General features: G+C 42.2%; 1 long non-coding RNA gene across 1 annotated transcript in view; it reads left to right on the top strand.

Annotated features, from left to right (window-relative positions):
- The first annotated feature begins 1,392 nt into the window (after positions 1–1,392).
- Positions 1,393–27,410, top strand: part of LOC139167582 (uncharacterized) — a 156,280-nt gene continuing 130,262 nt past the window's right edge. Inside the window, exon 1 of the long non-coding RNA XR_011559158.1 lies at positions 1,393–1,590. This is a non-coding gene — a long non-coding RNA (uncharacterized lncRNA). The remainder of the gene's footprint in view (positions 1,591–27,410) is intronic.

Genomic DNA, 27,410 nt, shown 5'->3' with positions numbered 1-27,410 from the left:
TGAAACCATCGGGATCCAGGCATTAGAAGTTATGAATTTTTTTTTTAAATGAGTTTTTAGACTGTTTTTATGTTGTATGTTTTTTATATTTTACATGTTGTACACTGCCCTGTGTCCGGAAGAAGTTGGGCAGCCTATAAGCATGATAGATAATTAGATAGATAGATAGATAGATAGATAGATAGATAGATAGATAGATAGATAGACAGACAGACAGACAGACAGACAGACAGACAGACAGACAGACAGACAGACAGACAGACAGACAGACAGACAGACAGATGTAGGTGGGTGGGTGGGTAGGTAGGTAGGTAGGTAGGTAGGTAGATAGATAGATAGATAGATAGATAGATAGATAGATAGATAGATAGAGACAAACAGACAGATAGACAGACAGACAGACAGACAAACAGATAGACCGACAGATAGGTAGGTAGGTAGGTAAAGATAGATAGACAGACAGATATAGATAGGTAGATAAGTAGGTAGAGATAGGTAGGGATGGCTAGATAGATAGATAGATAGATAGATAGATAGATAGATAGATAGATAGATAGATAGATAGATAGATAGATAGATAGATAGATGGATGTAGATGGATGGATGGATGGACGGATGGACGGACGGACGGACGGACAGAGACAGATAGATAGTGTAGATAGATAGATGTAGATAGATAGAGATAGATAGATAGATAGATAGATAGATAGATAGATAGATAGATAGATAGATAGATAGATAGATAGGGAGGAAGGGGGAGAGAGAGAACTCCCATGAAAAAGTACCCATAAAGATGCTATTCACTGCTGGAGGGAAACTATACTGTCCAGGATAGCCTTGGGCAAAGATGCCTCTACTGTATACAGCGTATTTAAACTCTCCAGCCTGCTACAGCTCCAACCTTAACATTCTACTGAAGACTCCGTGATTATTAGAAACATTGTTTGGCAGGTGTTTTTCTTTAAATGATGTATGTCGCCAGAGAAACGTGTAGAGTAGGCCAACGCACCCAACACGTAAAGCCGGGCTCATTGCAACGAAAGAAACGACGCAGTCTTTGACTGCGTTCAAATTCTCACGCGGGGGGGACAACTTGTGGAGATTAAGCCACCTGACGGGCGAGATAAGGCGCCATCCCAGCCCGGCGGTAGCCCTGCCCTTCGTGGCCGGCCGACTAATCCGAGGCCTCAGGAGCCCGTCACGAGTCAGCGGCGAGGGCGGCTCCGCCTCCGTCCCCCCGGCTATTCCGGAGCCCTTGCCAGCCAGACGCGCGCTTTTTCGGCTGGGAGCTGCTGCTGCTGCCGCGGTTGTCCTCGCGTGAACTCGGCTCGTTGGCTGCCGCAGAGGGAGCCGAGGGTCACGTCAGGCTAAGGGAGGGAGAGAGGGAGAGAAGAGAGCGAATGAGCGAGGCAAAGGGGCCGGTTGGCGAACGCCCCCTCCCTCCTTGGGAGGCAATATAGAGAAAGAGATGCTACGAGCCTCGACTTTCCCGCCCCCCACCCCACCCCACCCGTTTGAAGTGGGGAGGAGGGAGGGAGGGGGGAACCTAAATAATCATTCCGCGGGGAGAAAGACAGGCAGCCGGGAGAGGTAAGACCCGAGGGGAAACTTGAGGGGAGGTGACAAAACCCAGACAGAGTGGGGCGGAGTGGGGGGGGGAGAGAAAACGAGAGGCGTCTTGGAGGCGCGCTCGGGCGGCCCGGTCCCACGCAGGATGAGGCCTCCTCAACCCGCTGCATTCCTCAGTAAGTAAAAGGCAAGAGGATTGCCGCCTTCGCTCGGGGGTGTTTACTGAGGAGAATTTAACACTGCAGAGGGACGGTCATTCGGGGAGGGGGGTTTATAAATGAGCGGGAGCCGAGGTCTTGTGGCTGTGGCGGGGCCCCCTCCCTCCCTCTGCGTGGGGGGGGGGTGTTGTTTCCGCCACTTTGGATTAGGCTCGGGGCCAGACGCCTGGTGCAAAGCGAATGGAAACCGGATTTAAAAGAAGGAACACTTCCTTCCCCCCCCTTCTCTCTCTCTCTCGCCCCCCCCCCCTCAGGAGAGCAAAGCCTGAGCCACGCAAACGAGCGCGCGGGGGCGGTTTTCTCCTCCTCGGCGGGGGAAGGTGGACGCTGAGGTGGAGAGGGGTGGGGGCAATGGTCCGCCCGCTTTGTTCCCGGTTGTCAACGAGTCTTCTTTCGAGAAATGAGCGCCCTCCTGGTCACCTTGCGTCAGAGCCCGCGCTCCCCTCTGGCCGGAGGTGTCGCCTTGTTATCTAATCTGACTAGTTTCTCGGCCATGAAAAAAAAAGTGGGAGAGGGAGGGCTGGAGCGACGACGGAAGGGGCGGGATGGCGGGCGTCAAAAAAAAAAGCGAGCTGTGTGGCCTCGCCTGCCCTTTTCCGTTTACTGCGACCTGTGAATGCGAATTTCCCGTCAGGGCGACGGCGCTCCGAAGGGAAGGCCCAGAGGTGGGCTGCTAAGGTGGAGCGGTGACGTGAGCGGTGTCCGCGCGCAATTTCGCTCCCTGGCCAGGTGCAGCAGCAGAATGGCGCTGGGCTCCGCTAGCACTCCCAGCACACGTCCCCTTTCCCCCGTGGGAGAATTGTGCCAACTTGCCCTCTTGTGCGTTTCCCCTTTGGCGACTTGAAACTTTCCACGGGAGATCGGTCCGAAATGGTATAGGGCAGGGATAGGCAAAGTTGGCTCTTCTATGACATGTTGGACTTCAACTCCCAGAATTCCCGAGCTAGCATGATTGGCTCAGGAATTCTGGGAGTTGAAGTCCACAAGTCATAGAAGAGCCAGCCTGGTGTAGGGGACTCCTGCTTGAGCGGAGGGGGAGAGGGGGTTGGACCAGATGATCTTACGAGGTCCCTTCCAACTCTTCTCATAATCTGCGATCGGGCTTTGTGGCTCGTCCCTCTCTCGGTTGTCTCTGCTCAGTTTCGTGCGCTTTCGACTTCCACCTGCTTTTTAACTTGCGAGTCGTTTGCCAGCCGATCCTCCGACTATGGCTCGCCTTTGCGGTCCTCTTCCGGCTTGGCTCTCTTGAGAGGCGGCGTCGTGCTAAGCGCTGTGTAACCGGAGAAAGTGACGCAATGCCCGGCAGTAAATCTACACGTGGAGGACCAGATCAGGGATGTTAGAGAGGGCACGCGGGATAAATGAAGAGGGGCCGTGGGGACAATCTGGAACGGATAGATAGTTTATTTAATTTATTGATTTATTAATTAATTTGATTTATATGTCGCCTAATCCCGAGGGACTCGGCGGTTTACAACAATATAAAATTACATATATAAAATTACAAATAGCAATAAGAAGTCAAGAAAAAACCGTCTATGTAGCACCTTCAGTGGGAATAATAATAATAATAATAATAATAATAATAATAATAATAATAATAATAATTTATTAGATTTGTATGCCACCCCTCTCCGAGGACCCAGGAATAGTACTTTCCTTAATCTAACGTTTGATGCTTGGGGACATAGAAATAGATGGGATGATAAGAGATCAAGCAAGTCTGTAGGAAGCAATCCTTCCGGTTAATTTTGCTCCTTAAGTAAATATTCTGGTCCAACAGGAAGTAAGTGGCATAGCGTCATTTTGGGGCATAAGTGGCCAGTTAATGTGGGCCTAAGGTCTAGCCTAGCCTGTGAATCTTGAATGTCTGCAACAGAGGGTCTTCAAACTTGGCAACTTTAAGACTTGTGGACTTCAACTCTCAGAATTCTCCAGCTGGCTGGAGAGACTTAAAGTTCTTAAAGTTTCCAAACTTGGCAACTTTAAGTCAAATCTTAAAGTTGCCAAGTTTGAAGACTGTGGTCTACCAGGAGTTTTTTCCTTGTATTTTTGCTGTCACCCAGTGGTGGACCTGATTCTTACAATCTAGATCAGGGGTCTGCCAACCTTGGCAACTTTAAGACTTGTGAACTTCAACTCCCAGAATTCCTCAGCCAGCAAAGCTGGAATTGAAATCCACAAGTCTTAAAAGTTGCCAAGGTTGGAGACCCCTGATCTAGATACAGTAGGCCTGGTGCAGCAGTGATTTGAATAGTCAGGTGGTATATAACTTGCTCGGCCAGTTTTCCCACTAATTAAAATTATTAACGTTAACATCTTTCTCCTGCCAGAGAGCTTCAGCAGGCAAAGAGGCTCAATAGATACAGTGAAGCAAAAAGATTTGAAATTACAGGGACATGGGGACCAACTCTTCCTAAGAGAATCAAAGTCAACAGAAGCTTATGAGGAGAGATAGTGGTCTTTCTGTAGCTGAAACATTAAAGACATTTATTAGACAAAATAAAGAAACCTGAGAATAGCCAAACAGATCCTAAACAGATCTTGATCATGTGATCAAAAAACGAATGGCACCCCTAAATCCCATGACTTTCAGTGGTGGCTATTGAAAACCTTGCTTAGCAATTTTCATCTGCAGCTCCAAAGTTATTAACTTATTTAATAATACCAATAAGGAATCATACTTGCAGCTAAGGGTTGAAATGAGGGGCCCTTGATGCTCCCAGGCGTGTTTTCTTGCAGAGGTTTCATTGCCCAATTTAAGTAACATCATCAGCACCGATGTTACCTAGTTTGGATAATGAAGCGTCTGCAAGAAAACAGCCAGGGAGCACAAGAAACCCCCCCATCCCCTTTACTCAGGAGCAGGCAACTTTTTTTTTCTGTAACCCAAACTCCCATCAGCAACATTCATCTACAGGACAGCTTGCATTAAATATGTCCTGCTCTAATTTTGGCAGTACCATTAAGAGGTAAAATATACTCCCCATCTGCTAAAGAACATTTGGCAATAAAGAATGTTAGTGTGCATTCCACATCCCATAAACATGGTACCCGACACATAGGACTGCAACCATTGAATCCAGTGCATTACAGTTGGCAGTTGGGTTATAAATACACTGCTCAAAAAAAGTGGGGGGAAACACTTAAACAACACAATATAACTCCAAGTAAATCAAACCTCTGTGAAATCAAACTGTCCGCTTAGGAAGCAACACTGATTGACAATCAATTTCATTTTGTTGGCAGCACATTCAACTTTGTACAGAACAAAGTATTCAATGAGAATACCGGTATTTCATTCATTCAGATCTAGGATGTGTTCTTTGAGTGTTCCCTTTATTTTTTTTCGAGCAGTGTAGAATGCATGCAGGTGGATGTAGACCAAAGATCTTCAAACTCGGCCACTTTAAGGCTTGTGGACTTTAACTCCCAGAATTCTCTGGGAGTTGAAGTCCACAAGTCTGGAAAGTGGCCAGGTTTGGGGACCCCCTGGTGTAGATAGGCATAAAATAAACCTCAATAAACATCCAGCAGGGATGTACAATTGTCCATTGAGTATCTCCTGGTCCTTCACATGTCTTCTCAAAGCCCCACTGAGTGCAACGAGTCCCATCGCTGAGTAAACAGAACCAGAACACCAAAATCCCGTTATATTAACCCACCACCCATCCAATTTCAAGGATACATTCTTAGTTGTTTTAACCGTTCCTTTAAATTTAGTTAGACTCCCCGCAACCCGCCCGCCCTCCTGCCCTCCCCCCCCCCCTCCGGCGCACAGGTGAGGGAAACAGTCCGCTGGAGCAACGCTTACTTGCAAGGAGTTAAATCAACACTAAGCTTGAGAAATAACGCAGACTGTCGAGAGTCCCGAGTTGTTCCGCAGGGAGAGAGAGAAATTGACTCAGCGCCGTTGCAGCCCTCGGACCGCCCCTGGTTGCGAAGCGGGAGGAAAGGAGGCCGGACGAGCGAGCGAGCGCATACGTAGCTCTGCCTGGGATTATAAGGACTTTATCCTCAAATGACTCGGTTGCCGCCTCCGCCTCCTTCCCGCCGCTCTTCTGGTCTCGTTCTTCTCCCGGAGCGCTCTGCGAACAGGGTGTTTTTTTTAATAAAAAAAAACCCTCCAGCCGAGTGATTGATTTCTTGAACCCTCGTGTCTTGGGGGAGAAAAAACGGGAGATTTTTTTCCCCTCTACCCTGAATCAGAGGTGCGTGTGCGATTTCGCTCCCTGCCCAGGCGCAGCAGCAGAATTGCGCTGGACTCCGCTAGCACTCCGGGCGCACGTCACCGTTCCACCTTAGCAGCCCACTCCGCAAGCCTCGCCTCCCGGCCTCCCCTTTCCTCCGTGGGAGAATTGTGCCAATCTGCCTTTTTGTGCGTTTCTCCTTTGGCGACTTGAAACTTTCAAAGGTCCGAAATTGTGTGGGGGACTCCTGCTTGAGAGGAGAGGGGGTTGAACTAGATGACCTTACCAGGTCTCACGGCCGCACTTGCGTGTCCGCGCGCAATTCCCCTACCTGCCCAGGTGCAATAGCAGAATTGCGCTGGATTCCGCTAGCTCTCCGACCACACGTCACCGTTCCACCTTAGGGCCCACCTCTGCCCTGAATCGCCTCAAACCCGTCCTGCCCCCCCCTCCCCCGTTTCCTTTCGGCCCCACGCTCAGTCCCCGAAGCTGACCGAGAAGTCGGACTTCTCCGCTTCTAACTCTCCGAGAGAAGGAACCGGCGGTACGTTTGGGGTTTTAGAAGAGCACGAAGCTTGTTCGAGCCGCCGCTTCAGGACAGGCGGACCGGACGCCCTCGACCCGCTGTTGGTTTCAGGATGAAATGCTGTGCGAAGTATTCGTATATTCTGCTTTGGCGTTGTGTGTATGTGTAGGAAGGAGGTCCGGACTGGTTAAAAGAAAAAAGAAAACTTGCACACTTGTAGAATCGGAGGGACGCATCTACTGATGCTCCAGCCTCCCGACACTTCAAGCCGAAATATTGCGTGGAACCTGTTACTCTACCTTGGAGTGAGCCTTATTGAAATCTATATAGCAGGGGTCTCCAACGTTAGCGACTTTAAGCCTGGAGGACTTCAACTCCCAGCATTCCCCAGCCAGTTTCCTTGGCTGGGGAATTCTGGGAGTTGAAGTACACCAGGGTTAAAGTTGCCAAGGTTGGAGACTCCTAATCTATAGGGTTCACTTTGGGTAGACTCCGACGGAGGATTTACACACGCACGGCTAAGTGTGTTCGATTCTACAGGTGGGATTTTGCCTTGAATGCCGTGGCCTTCACACTTAGCTTCATCTCATCGCTTATAGGCTCTCAGCCGAGACAGCTCAGCGAGCCCCCTTAAGACCAACTGGTGTTATTTCTTGAGTAGACCAGAAGAGCCTCGCAGCGGCAAGGTGGTCTTTAAAGCCGGGGTGTAGCTGTAGTTCAGCTGTTCAAATCTCACCACCACCAGCTCAAGGTTGACTCAGCCTTCCATCCTTCCGAGGTGGGTAAAATGAGGACCCAGATTGTTGGGGGCAATATGCTGATTCTATAAACCGCTTAGAGAGGGCTGTAAAAGCACTAGGAAGCGGTATATAAGTTTAAATGCTATTGCTAATTACGAAACTAACAAGCAGCGCGATCCTGCGGTCGTCGATAGTTCTCTCCCCCAGATCAATAACACTTGGGCCTAAGTAGCCGCAGCCTTAATTCCCGAGAAGGAACGGTTAGGATCGAAGCTTTATTTTGGGTTGGCAAACACCGATTTCTTCGGGGGGGGGGGGAGAGAAAGGTTGCGTTGGTTCAATGAGGACGCTCCGTTGAGGTGAACCTGGGCACCAGGGGAACAGGAGATAGCGGAGGCGAGGGGGTCTCTTGAAAGCAGGGGTCTCCAACCTTGGCAAACTTTAAGACTTGTGGATTTCAACTCCCAGAGGAATTCTGGGAGTTGAAGTCCACAAGTCTTAAAGTTTGCCAAGGTTGGAGACCCCTGCTTTCAAAGCTGCGCGATTCGAGAGTTCAGCGCCTCCTCTTCGGCTCCAAGGTGGTCTCATCCAGGGGAATAACTTCAACCTAGCCAGCATGAGGTCCGGAAGAAGCCGAAAGAGCAAACCGGTTCTGTTCAGCTACCGTGAAAACCGCAGGCGAATTCGACTTCGCTTTACCGTATACCCAGCCAAGCTTGTGGGCCTTTTTTATATAACTGCACCTGTGCACTCACCGCCGCGGTTTCCTAACCATTTCCTTTCGTCCACCTTCCCTTTTTTGAAGGATTCCCCGCTACCTCCGCAAGCTAAACAGATACATCGGCCGCAAAGGCGGTGTGTGTGAGTGTGTTTGGCATTAGAGTAAGTTCGACATTAGCTCGACTTCTCCTCCTCCTTCCCGAGGCCGGTTCTTGAAGGCTGGTTAATCGGCCAGAAGGATGGGAGTTGGTTGATTTAACTTGATCCCATCCGGGCAAACCGAACGGCGGGTTTTGTGACACCTGACGGGTCTGGAAAGGAGTAACCAACTGGGAAGACGGGAGCTGCTGTTGCTGGCGAGATCAGTTTCTGCCAGCTTAAAAGCTAGAGAATGAAGTACACGATAGCACCCTACTCATCTGATAAAAGCTGGGTCTCCCTCGGGGAGTGAGAAGGAGGTTCCAAAGAATTTTTCCGTAGACCGAAATTTTGATAAGGAACTAGGAGGAGGAGAGGGACAAATTACATAAGAGTTCCGATCTGCTCCGCTATGTTCTTTCCGCCTGGAGAGCAGCTGGGTCCCGGTTGGGAAATCCGCTGTCCGCCCCGACGCAAACGCGTTTCAATAAACAGGGCATCTAATTAGCTCGCTTCAGACTGCCCACAAGGGGTCCAAGAAAATTGCGGGGGACGCTCCTCGCAATAACCTCGCAATTGAGTGGCGAGCAAAATAGGGCGCAGTGGGAGTGGGAGGAGGGCGTATAAAAGGCTAAGACCCTGGAACCGCAATCCTACACACGCCCCACATGAACTACATTCGGGGAAACGTCCCTCTGAGGAAACGGCGGGTTAAAGCTAAGCCCTCACTGACAGCTCCTGCTAAATCCACCTGTTTCTCACTCTCGCTTTTTAGACGAGCCGCTAGATTTGGGGAGAAGGGAGAACGCAAAAAGTCTGCAGGGTGTGTTGAAGTCAGATACGCAGTTTCCCTCTAAGCCCAGTTTTTACCGTAGTAGAAATAAAGCCTGTTTTTAATTCCCAACGAAGCCCTGCGGTATATATTTTCTTAATGCGCCTTTTCACAGAGGGATTGCTGAAGAGTTTAACCGTAGGATGATGCTAAGACCTTTTGAAATCAGTAAGAGCGGGTCACGCAATATATCTGCTGGCGTTTTAAATGTATGAGTCGCCACCACGGTCTTCTAAAAGCTGAAGTCAGGATGACTCACCACAGAATAAACTACCCGGAGGGGACCCTGGCTGCTGCACTCGGGCATTTAATTCACTGCGGCGGGGGTTGGGTGTAAAGGGTAGGGAATAATTCCGATTTAACGGCGTCCCGCAAGGAAGTTATGAGAGACGGGAGGGGAGATTCTGACACAGGATTCCCCCCCCCCTTCCCACCATCTCGCCCCAAATCATCCAAACCCCTCGCCTTATTATTTTTTTTCTTTCTTCTGTCAATTTATTCCGTTTACTGACTCTTCCCCACCCTACACCACCCTCAATAGCCTATTGCGAGTGCTTTTCACCCATCCCGGCGTCCAGTGCTCAAGGCGATGCATTAGAATGAGAATATGCGAGTCGGGTCGACAACCGAATCTGTTCCAAATCTGTGGCAGTCATATAACCGTAATATACCTGGGACAGTCATATCTTAGACTGGGGACTGGTCAAATCAAAACGATTTCCCGACGTTTTCCTCAAATATTGGCAGTCGAGCCTTACCCCCTTACCCCTCGAAAAAAAAGTCTTACAAATCTAAAGGGTTTTAATATGATCCGAAAGAAAGCAAGGAAAGCATCCAGGGAAAAGAAGAGAGTGAAGTTAGATAAGGACGCTAGGGGACAAGTTGTGAATGCTGCAACACTGGAAGTTTTTAAGAATAGAATAGAATTCTTTATTGACCAAGTGTAATTGGACACACAAGGAATTTGTCTTTGGTGCATATGTTCTCAGTGTACATAAAAGAAAAATGTATACATTTTTTAAAAGTTTTTAAGAAGATGTTGGATAACTATTTGTCTGAAGTTGTGTAAGGTTTCCTGCCCAAACAGGGAGTTGGACTAGAAGACCTCCAAGGTCCCTTCCAAATCTGTTATTATTATTATTAAAACTACTAGGGACGGTTCTTTTTTCCCCATGTAATCTACTCCTTTGAGATTTTCTCGTGGTTTCCCATTGGGCAAAATTAGAGGTAGCCCGGGCAGATGTTGGGTGATCAAATATCTACTTAGTATGGTCAAACTGATTCTTGCTTTGCTTCTATTTTCACGCTAAACTATTTATATGGCAAACTTTGGGAGAAGGGGAGTAAAATAACGTCTGGCTTTCTAAAATAAAGTCAGTTATCAAGTAATGAGGATGAAAAGTGTAACAAGGGGCCGGGAGCCTCATTCATTTGATGGTCCTGCTTTAAAAAAAAAAAAACAGACGGAACACGCAATTACTAGAAACCTTTCATCCGTTGTGACTCACACCCTTTTAAAAAATTAAAATCGAAACCAACGCTGTCAGATGAAATCATGACAAGTGAGAGTTGTGGGGTGAAAGGAAGAAAAGTGTCGATGGAAGTGAAATCGCCTATGTCTTTTCCACGGCAACTGTCTGGATGGCAAATTTATTCCCTATCCGCCCTTACAGTAACGCGTTTCGTTTGATGAAATAATAACAAGCACAACGAAGTTAGACCGCAGGAAGATTCAAGGGGTTGAGAAAAGAACCCGGTCAAAGGGCCACGATCCTCCCATCGAAGTGGGTGTTTCGCGCGAAGCCGCGGCTTTCCCGATCTCCTCAGGAAAAGAAATACACAGGCGAGACCAAACAAACGGCAGCTGTGTGAGGGAAGCCTGTCAGCTCATTTGGCAAAACAAAACGGGCTGGGCCCGGAGAAGAGGACCACAGCGCGGCATAAAAAAATGCCCGGCTGCCAGGAAGGAGCAGCAGCCCCAGAAAGGACCCTTCCTGGTCGTAGTGCAGAGGTCTTCAAACTTGGCAACTTGAAGACTTGTGGACTTCAACTCCCAGAATTCTCCAGCCAGCATAGCTGGCTGGAGAATTCTGGGAGTTGAAGTCCACAAGTCTTCAAGTTGCCATGTTTGGGTGAACCCTGTCGTAGTGCGTCGCTCTTTCCCTTCTCGTCTACCTGCCAAAAAGAAAAGGAGGGGGGGGAGAAATGGGAACGTTCGAAATCAGAACGCATGACGTCCGGTGACGCGGCATAACGTGATGCTTAACCGACTGCTAAACAGAGCAATCGGTGTGCCTTAGGTCAAGCGTCGGCGGGGCCTAACAGCCGCGACTTTGCTTCCCCAAGGTTGACGGAAACGTTTCCCGCCTTTTTTGCAATCCCCTCAAGCTAGACTTGGATGGCCCCTTCTGACTTTTCAAAAAACCCGCCATTGCTTTTATTTTTTGGTTTTGACTGGGTTTTGTAATGCTTTAGTAATTTCGTGTTTTGTACACTGCTCAAAAAAATAAAGGGAACACTTAAACAACGCATTGGAACTCCAAGTAAACCAAACTTCTGTGAAATCGAACTGTCCCCTTAGGAAGCAACACTGACTGACAATCAATTTCACATGCTGTGCGCATTCAACTTAGTATTCAATGAGAATATTCCATTCATTCAGATCTAGGATGTGTTATTTGAGTGTTCCTTTAAATTTTTTTTTGAGCAGTATATTTGTTCACCACTTTTGGTAGCTTGGGTGGTTGGTTGTTTTGTCTTCTGAATTTGACCCGAGGAGCTTTTCTTCACGTGGTATCATGCAAATAATAAGAATGGGAATTATAACAATAATCACCATCCACACTTTGAGAGGATCTTCATGTGTGTGTGTGTATGTGTGTGTGTATACCATAGACAGATAGATACATACATGCATACATTCATACATGTGTGTGTGATATAAATATGTGTGATCCAACAGAAAAACATATAGCCCCTCCCTGGTACAAAGCTGAAGGGATCAGATCTGGTGGCCTAGAGGTTAATTCTCTGCAGAGGCCCCAGGATCAAATCCCAGTAAGGGTATGGCTAGCTGATGAGGCCAGAACAAGGCCGAAATAGCGCTATCCTAGTCTCCCTTGATTTTAAAAATTCAGCAAAAACATGTGATATATATATATCTCACATGTTTTTGCTGAATTTTTAAAAACAGATGTATATATGAAGGTCTTGGCATATTCGGGTTTCTTCCCGTGTAGGTTTCAGAGATTTCTGGCGACGTTTCCACGAGGTCCCACTCGTCATCTTCAGGCTGGTGCTTTTGTCTTTGTTCTAGGGCGAACACTATATATATGTGTGTGTGTATATATGTGTGTGTGTGTATAATATATACACACACATACAAACATACATATAATACACACACACATACATATATATATATACTGTACACATACATACATATAGATAGATAGATATAGATATAGATATATACACACATGCCATATATATTTGTATCTATAGTGTTTTGTTTTGTTTTAGATTATCTTATGGCTTCCTCAGGTATCCCGTCGTGCCCCTGCTTTCCCCCCCCCACCCCATTCAATTGTGTCTGATTCTTAGGGACTGGCTGGACAAGCCCCTTCAGTTTACTTGACAAGGCTTCTTAAATGTGGTTTGCCATTGCCTCTTTCCTAGGGCTGAGGGAAAGTGGCTGGCCCAAGGTTTCTTGCCCCCCTCCCAATTTTATTACATTTATACCAGCCTTAATAGAAAGTTTCTTTGCAAATGTTTGGATTAATTTGAAATGATTGATGTTGACATTACATACTGGATGATTCCTAGGAAAATCAACTGGGTTATTTCATAACATATTGATTTCTGGCAGAATATTTTTTTTTAAAAAAAAGTTTGGGGCACCTGTCACATGTTTTGCCTGGTGCCTCATAATCCAGAGAAATGAATCCAATATCATATTCCAATTTCTTAAAAGGAAACCCCACAGATTTCTACAAGACTTAATACACTTATTTCAGAATTGATAGATGACATTCCTACTGCAGTCTTTGAAACCACTTGAGGTACAATAGTGGTTGGAATTCTGTTTTTCTTCTGATTGGAATTCAACTGTGTGTTTCACCTGACAAATGTGGCATCAGTTGGACAGAGTAAAATTCCCCAAAATTATCTGTAGGTTTTTTTAAGAGTATTTCACCCTGGGTCTTTTCTTTCCCAAAATAGTGCCTTGGTTACTTTAAATTTCACGTGGTTTAAAGCAAAAATGGGAAGACTTCATCCTTAAAGGAATATATTTATTTGTTTTGCATTATAGGGTAATTTATATAAAAAGCTATGGATGGGGGGGAATGGGGGGGTGATTTCCAAAACAGAATGGAGCACACAATTTATCTAGTTGAAATTTTATTCGGGATAATTCCACATTATAATTCAGGAAAGAATGTATTTTGTTACTATTGTGTTAGGTAACCTACTATAAAAAGTCAAGAGCAGAGGTCTTCAAACTTGGCAACTTTAAGATTTCTTGACTTCAGCTCCCAGAATTTTCCAATCAGCTGGCTGGAAAATTCTGGGAGTTGAAGTCCACAATCTTAAAGTTGCCAAGTTTGGGAATCCCTGATCAAGAGAGTTAATTACTACATTTAGAGTTCCCTCCTGTTCATAAAAACTATGGGCATTTGCCATAAACAAAGGTATAATTTTTCATTTGCTGTTGATTCATTTTATTGTCATTTGTCCATTTTAAAACTGAGAACAGTACATTGATGTCACTTTCCTGCCATGATTACCATCATGCGATGAATACAAAGTACTGTATTTTAACTAACTTCACAAGAATCAATGTTTGCATCAAAAGACATTCAGACACCCGCTACTTTAAACTTTATTTTTGTTCAAATTAAAATGCACAGTTGGTTTTCCCCTATTAAGGGCATAGATAGATAGATAGATAGATAGATAGATAGATAGATAGATAGATAGATAGATAGATAGATAGAATGATTTGCTATTCATACATGATGTCCTCCAATTGCACACTTATGACAGTGTAATTAAAAAAACCCTATCAGTCAATTAGCACAATACTTACTTAAGATAAATTGTGAATGTTCTTTGTATCATAAAATCAAATCTTTGTTATGGTCATAGACCAGAATAACTCTTTACATAGTTAGGGAGGCTATGAGATATCTGCCATAAATATTACATACTTTTGTCCCAGGAACTGAATAAAACCTGAGTTTGTGAAATTTTGTAATAACTTACCTCCACGCAATTTCTATTTGCTTTTAAATGGTATGGAATATACAGTAGGATAGAATTATTTACATGTTTGAGATTTCAATAGTTGAAGGATTTCCGATCTGTTCATATGAAGCTTCACCTGAAACATCTGTAGAGATTTTTGAAAATAATTGCTACCAGAACCACTTTAGAAAAGTCAGTCTGAAAGATGCTATACAGTGTTCCCTCGATTTCCGCGGGGGATGCGTTCCAAGACCGCCCGCGAAAGTCGAATTTCCGCGAAGTAGAGATGCAGAAGTAAATACACCATTTTTGGCTATGGACAGTATCACAAGCCTTCCCTTAACACTTTAAACCCCTAAATTACCATTTCCCATTCCCTTAACAACCATTTACTCACCATTATTACTGGTACTCACCATTGAATAAGACACTTAGTGATCCTGATATTTATAAACATAATTATTTATTAACAATTAAAAAAATGTGTTATTTATTTGCAAAAATTATTAGTTTGGCGATGACATATGACGTTATTGGGTCGGAAAAACCTTGGTATAGGAAAAAAACCACGAAGTATTTTTTAATTAATATTTTTTTAAAAACCGTGGTATAGGCTATTCACGAAGTTCGAACCCGCGAAAATCGAGGGAACACTGTATTATGATAAAACTGAAGATGCTGCCCAGGGAATTACAAGTATCTTTGGACTCCTTTAAAACAGGAAATTATTCATAGGATGGCTGTCAAAATGCTATTTTAAGCATTTTGCTGTTTGTCAGAGCTAAAACATGTATCACTTTTCTTGCAAATTTAACTATCTCTTTCTGAATCAATGTAAAGCAAAATGAGTTGCATTCTTGTGTGAGTTATCCAAAGAACATCCCAAGACAAAAGTCTGTTTTTTCTTCCAAATGTAGAAAAAAAGCAGCTGCATTTGACCCATAAAAACCTCAGGGGTTTTTTTTAAGAAATCTCTTGCCTCTCAGATGTGAAATGGAAACTTGCTCACTTTGGTAGGCCCCATCACAGCTGTCTTGACAAATTTAAGAAGAAGAAAGTGGGAGGCTTCTTTAGACATTTTTTGGAAATGGAGAGAGGAATTGATGTATTTCAATGGAACAATTTTTCAGTAACATTTAAAATGGGTGTTTAAATTACAACCCATGTGATAGAATTAAAAATCATCACTTTTTTTTTAAAAAAAAGATAGATTTATGATTTTTTCCAATTGTTAAAAAATATTTTTCTGAAGGATTTATTCTACATAAATGAAAGGAAATGACAAAAAGTTTTTTCTTCCCTAGTTCATTTTGCCTTCCTTTTTAATGATCCTTCTGGAGATATAGAAGTTAGAACAAACTTTTTCCCTGTTAGGGACCCTCCTTTTGTTAGGAAAGATTCACTCGTTCTTTTAAAATGCTTTGTACTTTGGGGGTTTGATTAAAACAGAATTCTCAGAAAGTCTAAAATTCTGCAATTTAATGCAATTCTATTAAAATCCAGAATATTGAAGGAAAATGAATGACCAAGAAAACTTGACATTTGGTATTATTCTATTTTTACTTCGTGCTAACAGTTGTTAACAGTTCTTCATATCTAGTAATGGAAAATATAAGCAGTTCACATGAATAGAGGTGACCCTTTAGAAAGACTGGTACCATATAGCTGAATTGTGTTTAAAAATAATTTTTTTCAAAGTGTTAACTGTTCCAAATCCAATGTAAACTGGGCTAACAAATTAAACTAAACTTACAACAACATTTCCCAATTATGTAATTCCTCAGTCTCAATATTAGGGGTTACCAGATTGAGGTAGGCTGTTCTATTGTATCCTTAATAGTATCCAACTCTGAGTTAGGAAAGATTTCTTCATAATTGAGTGGTCATTATGTCCAGTTCACCACACAGATGCCAGAAATAGCTCCCCATGAAAAAGAAAAATATACTCTAGATTGTTCCAGGAAAACAAAAGTTAAATAGCGTGCTGTTTGTCACTTCTTAAATATGTGTCACACTCCGTAAATTCCTTTGAATCATGTTCTATAAACAATGTTTTGTGGGAGGTCTCCGCTGAAGACAGGGTTGAAATCTGTTTTATTTTGATATGGAAAAAATGGACTTTAAAAAAAAAAGTGTACTATATAATGTACAGTACTTGAGAAGGTAAAATGGTATCATTGTTTAGTTCAGCCTGTGGCTGGAAAGACAGGGCAAACTCTTTTTAAGCCAAGTGGATTCAGAAGAAATATTATTGAAGAGAAATTTTATCTAGTTAAAATGATCAAGCAGATTTATTTTTATTTTATTTATTTATTTATTTATTTATTTGTCCAGTACGTATTTGTAATATACATGGATATAACATTGTTTATATACATAAGATGGGTACTGATAAGAGGGAACATTAGGACAGAGATGGTAGGCATGCTGGTGTGCTTATGCTCACCCCTTACTGACCTCTTGGGAATAGGGTGAGGTCAACAGTAGACAGTCTAATGGTAAAGATTTGGGGGTTAGGTGACGAAACCACAGAGTCAGATAGTGGGTTCCAAGCATTAACCATTCTGTTGTTAAAGTTATATTTTCTACAGTCAAGATTTGAGTGGTTCACTTTGAGTTTGTATCTATTGTGTCCTCTTGTATAGTTGTGGTTGAAGCTGAAAAAGTCGTTGACAGGAAGGATATTGTAGCAGATAATTTTATGAGCTATGCTTAGGTCATGCTGAAGGTGACATAGTTCTAAACTTTCTAAGCCCAGGATTTCAAGTCTGGTTGCATAAGGTTGCAGGTAGAGGAGTAGAGGGGTCTTCTGGTAAAGTATCTCTGGACACTTTCTAATGTATTTATGTCCGCTATACTGTGTGGGTTCCAGACAGATGAGCTGTATTCAAGGATTGGTCTGGTGAATGTTTTGTATGCTCTGGCTAGTAGTGTGATATTACTGGAGAAGAAGCTATGTAAGATTAGGTTAACAACTCTTGAAGCCTTTTTGGTGATGTTGTTGCAGTGGGCTTTAGCACTTATGTCATTTGATATGAGTATTCCAAGGTCTTTGACAGAGTGAGGGTTGCCTGCAAGGTCTTGTTTATTCAGCTTGTATTTGGTATTCTTTTTCTTTTTTTGTCAATGTGTAGGACAGAGCATTTGTTGGTTGAGATTTGGAGTTACCAGATGTTTGATGTTTGACCATTCTGACACAAAGTCAAGGTCTTTTTGGAGGGCAGCAGTGTTATCGGCGGTGTTGAATATTTTTACATCATCAGCAAAGAGAACGCAGTCAGATGTAATGTGATAGCAAACGTAATTCATATAGAATATAAAGAATGTTAGTCCTAGTATGCTGCCTTGAGGTACATTGCTGTTAACAGGAACAGGATTTGATAGGGCGCTCCCTATTTTGACCACTTGTCTGTTTGACAGAAACGCAGTTCTGTCAAATCCAGGGATGCCATAGGATTTCAGCTTTAGAAGTAGTTTATCATGAACCACTGAGTCGAAGGCTTTACAGAAGTCTATATAAATTATATCTATTGTTTTGCCCTGGTCAAGTTTTGAGGTCCATATGTTTTTGCAGTGTAGTAGTTGTAGATTGCAGGATAATTTTTTCCTGAAATGGAATTGCTTGTTTGAAAGTAGGTTGTTAGTTTCTCGGTGGAGAGTAATGGATTGATTTATGATTTATGATTGATTCCACAACTTTGCATGTGATGCAGCGTAGAGAGATGGGTCTATAATTTTTTTACTACAGTGGGATCTCCCTTTTTGAAGATGGGGATGACTGTGGCTAGTGACCATAGGTTTGGTAGGGAACTGGTCCTGTAGGATTTTTCAAAGATTATGCTTAGTGGTTCAGCTATGGCTGTGGAAAGCTTTTTTAGGAAGTATGCACATAGTCCATCAGGTCCCATTGACAAAGAAGGTTTTAGGCAGCATAATGCTTTTTCAACATTGTCTTCAGTGAAGTCTATTTGGATTTGATAGGGCGCTCTTTTTGACAGAAACGCAGTTATCCAGTCATGTAGGGGTCCAGAGATGCCATAGGATTTCAGTTTTAGAAATAGTTTATCATGAACCACTCAGTCAAAGGCTTTACAGAAGTTTATGTAAATTGCAAATTGATGTTTGCAATTGTAAATTGAGTATTTGTGGTACATCTAGGTAATTTTGGCACGCACCATTGCTGTTTACAAAGACTGAATCAAAGAATGTGTTGAAGAGATTAGCTTTGACTGTTTCATCGTAGCATTCTTTGTTGTTGGGTCCTTTTAGTGGTTGGAGGGGTCTCGAGTTCTCGAGTTTGTTATTTATAAAGTTTTAGAAGGTTCAATTGGATTTTGTGCGCAGAAGGTTTTCCTCTTGTTTGCTGTTATAGTTGGAGCATTCCATCTTTATGTGGTGGCATATATTTTTGTAGCGGTTTTTGAAGTTAGCTACATAGCCTGCTTTAGTGATGTTTCTTTATTCATAGTAGGAAAGTTGTGTACATTCAGTATCAGCATATGTCCCATAGGATCCCACAGAATATTTTTGGGAAGCTGTCCACAGAAAACCATATGAGATTATAACACAAGCTATGAGAAAGAAAAGGGATTTGGGGGGGGGGGGAGATTGGTTTCATTTACTACACTGGGTTAAATATGCTATTTAATTCTATTGTGCTACAGTGTAAACCACCCAGAAATTTTTTGGTTGGAGGAAGCCTATAAATAGCATATATAAATAAACAAAATCAAAATAGTATGTGCTGCTTCTAAGTTACACAAAATCTTACTTAGGGAAAGGTGTGTGATTTAGCCATTATATCATCCCACATGAGCAATCTGTATCTGATTTTTAGCAGAAGTCAATTTGGGTTCTATTTCTTCCATGACAAGATGTTATATTGTAGAAAAATTAAATTTCTGTAGTGTAGCCTATTGTAATTAAATCTCAGAATCTGGTAGCTCTTTTTCAGAATAACTTTTTTATATAAAAAGGCTTAAGCTTTTTTGAAGCTTATCACTTGAACAATGATGACTTACTAAGGTAGAAATAATCTTCTTGTCTTCTTTTTATCTCACAATAATCCTACAAATTTGTGCCTTTCATTTCAGTTGTCCATTACAATTTTACCACTCCAATTAATTTTAGAATTCATTAAATTTTATACCATTTCTCAGAAGTTCAAGACATCATTTGATGTAGAATAATTTTCAATTGAAAACATATTGTATTCTGGTCCTGTGCTTTACTGGCAGCTTAGTACTGATGTCAAGATTCCAAAAAGTTAAAAGGCTTTATACTATATGATAACCCCATGATGACAAACCTATGGCACATGTGCCAGAAGTGGAATGCAGAGCCATATCTGAGGGCATACGAGGCATTGCCCTATGTCATCTACACCATGCATGGTGGCTCCAGTAAGCTCGGGCTACAAGAATGGTGGAAGGTCTTAAGCATAAAACGTATCAGGAAAGACTTAATGAACTCAATCTGTATAGTCTGGAGGACAGAAGGAAAAGGGGGGACATGATCGAAACATTTAAATATATTAAAGGGTTAAATAAGGTCCAGGAGGGAAGTGTTTTTAATAGGAAAGTGAACACAAGAACAAGGGGACACAATCTGAAGTTAGTTGGGGGAAAGATCAAAAGCAACATGAGAAAATATTATTTTACTGAAAGAGTAGTAGATCCTTGGAACAAACTTCCAGCAGATGTGGTAGATAAATCCACAGTAACTGAATTTAAACATGCCTGGGATAAACATATATCCATCCTAAGATAAAATACAGAAAATAGTATAAGGGCAGACTAGATGGACCATGAGGTCTTTTTCTGCCGTCAGACTTCTATGTTTCTATGTTTCTATGTGATTCACCCTCCCCACTGGAGTCTCTCTGGAAGCCAAAAACGCCCTCCCAGAGCCTCTTTGTGAGTCAAACATCAGCTGGCCAGCACACACGTGCATATTGGAGCTGAATTAGGGCAACGGCTCGCATGCCAGCAGATATGACTCCATGTGCCACCTGTGCCATAGGTTTTTCGTCACTGGTATAGGGCAATAGAGGTAGAAAGTGAAACTGAGCAAGATGCTAGAGGTTACATGTCTGCTCCAAAATTAATTCTAAATGTGGAGGCACTCCTCTGAAGAATCAAGACTCTGTCTAGAGGGATAGGTGGTATCTAAGGTCATGCTTAGCTGATATGCTACTTGGGATTCCACATGGAACAGAGAATTAGAAGTGTTAATTCATTCTCATAGTATAACACGTGTGCTAGACATAAAGCTGCCATTGAAAGTTCAGTTCTTGCAAGAATTAGCAGCTGGTTATTAACATGTAATGACAATGCAATGATTTACAACAGGTTTCCAGGTTTCCAGTATCCGTCTTAGTCTGTAAAGCTTTATGTTACTCCAGTACCTTCAGGAATCTTTTAAAAGAGCCGTAGTGGCACAGTGGTTAGAGTGCAGCAGTGCAGGCTACTTTAGCTAACTGCTAGCTGTAGTTCAGCAGTTCAAATTTCACCACTGACTCAAGTTTGACTCAGCCTTCCATCCTTCCGAGTTGGATAAAATGAAGACCCAGATTGTTGGAGGCAACATGCTGATTCTCTAAACCAGTGTTTTTCAACCAGTGTGCCGCGGCATACTAGTGTGCCGTGAGACATGGTCAGGTGTGCTGCGAAGCTCAGAGAAAGAAAACGAGAGAGAGAGAAAGAAAGAGAGAAAGAAAGCAAGAGAGAGAGAGAAAAAGAAAGCAAGAGAGAAAGAGAGAGAGAGAGAAAGCAAGAAAGAGAGAAAGAGAACAAGAGCGAGAAAGAAAGCAAGAGAGAGAGAGAGAGAAAGAAAGAGAGAGAGGGAGGGAAGGTGGGGAAGGTGGGAGAAAGACATAGAGGGAGGTAGGGAGAAAGAGAGCAAAAAAGAGAGGAAGAAAGGGAGAAAGGAAGAGGGATGGAGAGAGAGAAAAAAGAAGAAGGGAGAGAAAGAGGGAGGGAAAGAGAAATAGAGCGAAAGGGAGGAAGAGAGAGAGAAAAAAAATTGTCCAAACTTTTTTGAGCCACCCCCGCCCCTCAATGTGCCCCAGGGTTTTGTAAATGTAAAAAATGTGCCGTGGCTCAAAAAAGGTTGAAAATCACTGCTCTAAACCACTTAGAGAGGGCTGTAAAAGCACTATGAAGGCGTATATAAGTCTAAACGCTATTGCTATTTTACAAACAGAAGTGATCTACCCTATTTCTGTGTCCTAGGAAAACAGCCCTCTCTGTATTTAATTTAATACATAAAAATTAATAAATACAAATTGAATCAATACCAATTGAAATCTGAAAATGAATAAACTAAATATAAATAATAGAACAAAAAGGCAATTTTCATGAAAAAGGAACCGATCAGAAAAAAAATAGATCTGGAAAACAAAAAATAAAAGAACAAAAAATAAAATAAAATAATTATTCAGCTTTCAGATTATGTTTACTAAAATACATGAGTCCTAAAATACATAAAGGTTCCAGGACCATTTTTTTCCTGCTTGCCTTCATAAATGAACTTCTCCCCCAGAATTTCTTCCTCTGTCTATCCAATTGCTTGCATTCTTACATCTTATGCCAGTAAATGCAATCAGCTAGAGATGCTAATTTTAAACATCTTCTGCAAATTGAAGATGGACAGAATTACCATAACTCATGGAACAATAACGGCCATTTGTATGTATAATAGTACAACTATTATATCAGGTTTATAATTATAATGGGGCTACCTTTGAAAAGTGTTTGGAAACTTCAGAATGCAGAATGCAGCTGCGAGAGCAATCATGGGCTTTCCCAAAAATGCCCATATAACACCAACACTCCGCAGTCTGCATTGGTTGCCGATCAGTTTCCGGTCACAATTCAAAGTGTTGGTTATGACCTATAAAGCCCTTCATGGCACCGGACCAGATTATCTCAGGGACTGCCTTCTGCTGCACGAATCCCAGCGACCAGTTAGGTCCCACAGAGTGGGCCTTCTCCGGGTCCCGTCAACTAAACAATGTCGTTTGGTGGGGCCCAGGGGAAGAGCCTTCTCTGTGGTGGCCCCAGCCCTCTGGAACCAACTCCCCCCGGAGATTAGAATTGCCCCCACCCTCCTCACCTTTCGTAAGCTCCTTAAAACCCACTTCTGCCATCAGGCATGGGGGAACTGAGATACTCTTTCCCCCCAGGCATTTACAATTTATGCATGGTATGTTTGTTTGTAGGTATGATTGGTTTTAAAGTAAGGGTTTTTTAGTTGTTGTAGTATTGAATTTACATGCTGTCTTTATTATTATTGTTAGCCGCCCCGAGTCTACGGATAGGGGCGGCATACAAATCCAATAAATAAATAAGTGAGTAAGTAAGTAAGTAAGTAAGTAAGTAAGTAAGTAAGTAAGTAAGTAAGTAAGTAAGTAAATATTATGAATATTTTGATATTGTCACCAAAAAAAATTTCCAAGAAAACATGGCTGGTTATTCCAGAAAAGAATCATCCTTAATAGATGATCAAAGCAGAATAAACTAATTTTTGGTATTAGTGTTGTTTTTGTTCCCTTTTGTGATTCATGCTCCTGCTGAGAGTATCTGATGAGATCAGCTCAGATTTCTCTAGGCTGATCAGTGGCTGCTTTTGACAAAACAGACAAATAGACATAAAATAAATGTAATTACATTACCATAAAAGAAAATTATTGAACTCATCTTGGAAGCAAAGTACTTCTATGTTTCAGTTTGAAATAGGGAGTTTTAATGTAATAGTTTTATCCATAACTACTTTTTTTGAAAAATTCTATTTTCCCTTCCTATATTGTACTATGAAATCTACTTAAAACCTTTCCCTAAATTTCTTGGATACTGAAACATTCCAATGTTACAAATTCAAACTTATCAATTTTCCTTATCAGTGTGTCAGTTTTAAAATATTTGATAGCAGGTATCTGGGTAAATTGAGCTTGGGTTTATTTAGTGAAAATAGAAGTAAGCAAGAAGAATCAGATTATATAGATGTATGTTGGAGCCATGATATCCAACCAACAGACAAATGATCAAATAAGTGCCTGAATAACTGGGTACTCCCCCCACCCACCCGAGTTGATTCTAGATTTGAAGGTATTTTGATTTAAGAATGCTTTATGGAGCCTTGTGGAAGCATTGGCATCCTTCAGTCTCGAAAGACCATGGTATCTCTGGATTCCCCAGAGCATGAAGCCTGGGTAGATTAGTATGGCGGATAAACTGTTACCCAAGCAGCAGATCCCTCCTCTCCACATCTCTGAAATATTTATTTATTTAGTCCAATACATAATACACATTGAAGAGAATAGATATGTAGTAATATAACTAAAGAAACAAATAGAAGAAAAGATATAAAAGTATAGGTGAACAAATTTGAAAGGAAGAAAAGATAAATGAGATAAGGAGAGACAATTGAACAGGAGACGGAAGGCACACTGGTGCACTTATGCACGCCCCTTACTGACCTCTAAGGAACCTGGAGAGGTCAATCGTGGATAGTCTAAGGGAAAAATGTTGGGGGTTAGGGGTTGACACTACTGAGTCAGGTAATGAGTTCCATGCTTCGACAACTCGGTTGCTGAAGTAATATTTTTTACAGTCAGGTTTGGAGCGGTTAATATTAAGTTTGAATCTGTTGCGTGCTCTTGTGTTGTTGCGATTGAAGCTGAAGTAGTCATTGACAGGTAGAACGTTGCAGCATATGATCTTGTGGGCAATACTTAGATCGTGTTTTAGGCGTCGTAGTTCTAAGCTTTCAAGACAAGGATTGATAGTCTGCTTTCGTAGGGTATTCTGTTTCGAGTGGAGGAGTGAATGGCTCTTCTGGTGAAGTATCTTTGGACATTTTCAAGGGTGTTGATGTCCGAGATGTGGTATGGGTTCCAGACAGATGAACTGTATTCAAGGATGGGTTTGGCAAAAGTTTTGTAGGCTCCGGTGAGTAGTGTGAGATTGCCAGAGCAGAAGCTGCGTAGGATCAGGTTAACAACTCTAGAAGCCTTTTTGGCGATATTGTTGCAGTGGGCTTTGGCATTTAGATATTAGTATTCCAAGGTCTTTTACTGAGTGGGGGTTGGCTGTGAGATTTTGTTTATTCAGTTTATATATGAGGTTCGGATTCTTTTTGTCGATGTGGAGGGTAGAACATTTGCTGGTTGATATTTGAAGTTGCCAGGTGTTAGACCAATCTAAGACAAAGTTGAGGTCTTTTTGGAGAGTAAATGTGTTGTCCATGGTGTTGAAAAGTATTACATTGTTGGCGAAAAGAACACAGTTGCTTGTAATATGATCGCAGAGATCTTTGATGTAGAGAATGAATAGAGTAGATCCTAGTACACTGCCTTGGGGAACACCACTTTTAACTGGGATAGGGGTGGAAATGGCACTTTCAATTTTGACAACTTGTTGCCTGTTTGACAGGAATGCAGTAATCCAGCTGTGGAGGAATCCTGAGATGCCATAGGATTTGAGTTTTAGGAGTAGTTTGTCATGGACCACTGAATCGAAGGCTTTGCAAAAGTCAATATAAATTGCATATATTCCAATGGAATGGCAAAGGCCAACACGATTGGTTCCAGCTACATCACAAGAGTTATCAGAACATGGCTGTACACAGTCACGAACTGCTTCAGGGACTCCGGCTCAGGATTTCCAATGATGGATGTAGCCACAAGGCAGTGAAGGTTTGCAGTCAGAGTTTCCCTTCTCCTAGTGTTGGGCCAGGGTGTCTTTCGTGTCTTGCCGTGCTCTTAGCATACCACATCGCTTGCAGAGACCACCTTCATGTCCGTTAACCTATTCTAGTAGGTTTCATTCGCTCTGTTCATTGGAAATTGTCTTCACGTGCTCGGGATAGACAAGTCCCTATCTCGCCAAAGGTCAATGACTCATCAGCTACTCTCAGCCTGGTTTGGCCAGCCTGTCAAAATTGCACATGCTACAGCTATTAGGAGCCACAGGTGAGAGCTGAGTGACAGGTGGGGACCTAAGGGTGAGCTGCCCTAAAAACTGCCCTAAATGAGCTGCTGCAGAAGGACACAACATGCTTCTACACCAGAGGTGCTACCCTCCCTGAGCACCCCATACATCCCTCCTATTATTAAACCCTATCTATATTAAGAGGTTATCATTCTAATCTGACAACCACACTAGACAACCACATAAAACAGCCATTTATAATTCCCATGATCTTCCTGATAAAGCATTGCTCCATTAGCATGCTGGGGCATTCAAAGCACATGTAGATCTGGTCATTCAGCATAGCTTGCAATTAAAGATCTAAAAATAAATTGAGGGCAAGAACAAGGGAGTGACACGTTGTGGGCAATAGCAGAATGCTGTCATCTCAGTCATTGTTTAATATATTGATTCCAGCTTTGGCTTCTTCCCAACAACATGATTCCCAATTTGGGAGAGTGCAGCTGATCTAGATACTTTATTTTACCAAGGCCATCGGTTCTCTGGTATCAGCTGATTTCCCAAGCCAGGAAGAAATTCAACTGTAATGCAATAACCGGAGCTTGAACTTCCTGACATTCCCACTTCTCTCAGTCAGCTGGCCTGATGGTGCAATGAAAAAAAAAAGAGTAACTGGCCTATAGTACCCTTGGTTATAGTCCACAGTGTCTGTATAGTTATGGAAATTCTTTAACTATAACCTCAAAACGTCGCTACAGAGCACTGCACACCAAGACAACTAGACACAAGAATAGTTTTTTTCCGAACTCCATCACTCTACTAAACAAATAATTCCCTCAACACTGTCAGACTTTCTACTAAGTCTGCACTTCTATCCTACTGGTTTTTCTCATCATTCCTATCACCCATTTCCTTCCATGTTGACTGTATGACTGTAACTTGTTGCTTATATCCTAAGATTTTTATTAATATTGCTTCTTCATTGCTTATTTGACCCCTATGACAATCATTAAGTGTTGTACCACATGATTCTTGACAAATGTATATTTTATTTTATGTACGCTGAGAGCATATGCACCAAGACAAATTCCTTATGTGTCCAATCACACTTGGCCAATAAAATTCTATTCTATTCTATTCTATTCTATTTTTAAGTCAAACACCTTTACTTTGTTTATACTTTTCCCCTATAAAGTGTTGACTTTTGTTATGGGATTGTGACTTTTGTTACTTTAGCAGTGCTAATTAAAATAATATGAGGGTCCCCCAGAAAGTAATGCACCAATTTTTTTCTTCCACAATTATTTATTGAACACAATGAAACTTACACACAACAAAGAATGATGTTTCTTCTACACTCCCTATTTTTCCACGTAATCCCTGTCCCGTTCTATGGCCTTCCTCCAGTGAGACACAAGGGCGTGTATGCCCTGTCAGTACCACTCCTTGTTCTGGTCACGAAGCCATTTCTGCACTGTGTGAATCACCTCTTCGTCATCCTCAAACCATCTTCTGCAAATGGCATCCTTTAATGGCCCAAACAAGGAGGGAAAAAACATTTGTTAATATTCCCAACAGTTTCTTTCTCCGCAATGACGACACACTGCTTATAACGTACATCACTTACAGACACCATTTCCAAACACTGCTGCAGAAGAAACACAAAATTTACACACGCACTCCTGACAATTCAAATAATGTATATCTAAAGTTTTGCATTCATATCATTACTGTAGGCTGAGAAAAAAAAATGTGGTGCATTACTTTTTGGGCGACTCTCGTATAATATATCCTAAGACTAATGTCCAAGCTTAATCTACAACATACTTGCATTCAGAGCTTTTTAAAAAATCCAGATCCAATCATAGGTCAATTTTATACAATTTACAAATCCCAAATTGGGGCATTTTAATACATTACACAAGCTGGCTATATTAAATCTAATATCTTTGATGCACTTTCAGGGTAGAAGGATGTGATTCGTCATTCAAGATTTTGCACTAGTCATCCATCCCATATTTTATCCCATTAATAATGTTTTGGCCAGTGATATCTTGGGTGAGCTCAATAAAACAATATTCAGACAGGAACTAATATGGTTTCTTAATCTGAAAGCATTCCTTTGATCTTAAACTCTTTCTGAATTTTCAGATGGCCACAGTGGTTCAAAAATTAACTCTGTTTGATATTTTATTTTATTGCCAGTATGGTAAATGGAGAAATAGAATACTTTTCAAATATTGACACTTCTTGTAAAATCCTGAAGTAGCAGATAAGATGGAGAAATCTTACAGTCTAT

This window comes from Erythrolamprus reginae, chromosome 1, assembly GCF_031021105.1.
Source record: "Erythrolamprus reginae isolate rEryReg1 chromosome 1, rEryReg1.hap1, whole genome shotgun sequence".
Taxonomy (NCBI): Eukaryota; Metazoa; Chordata; class Lepidosauria; order Squamata; family Dipsadidae; genus Erythrolamprus; species Erythrolamprus reginae.
Note: the sequence above shows the minus strand (reverse complement) of the source record. Positions and strands in the feature narration are given on the sequence as shown.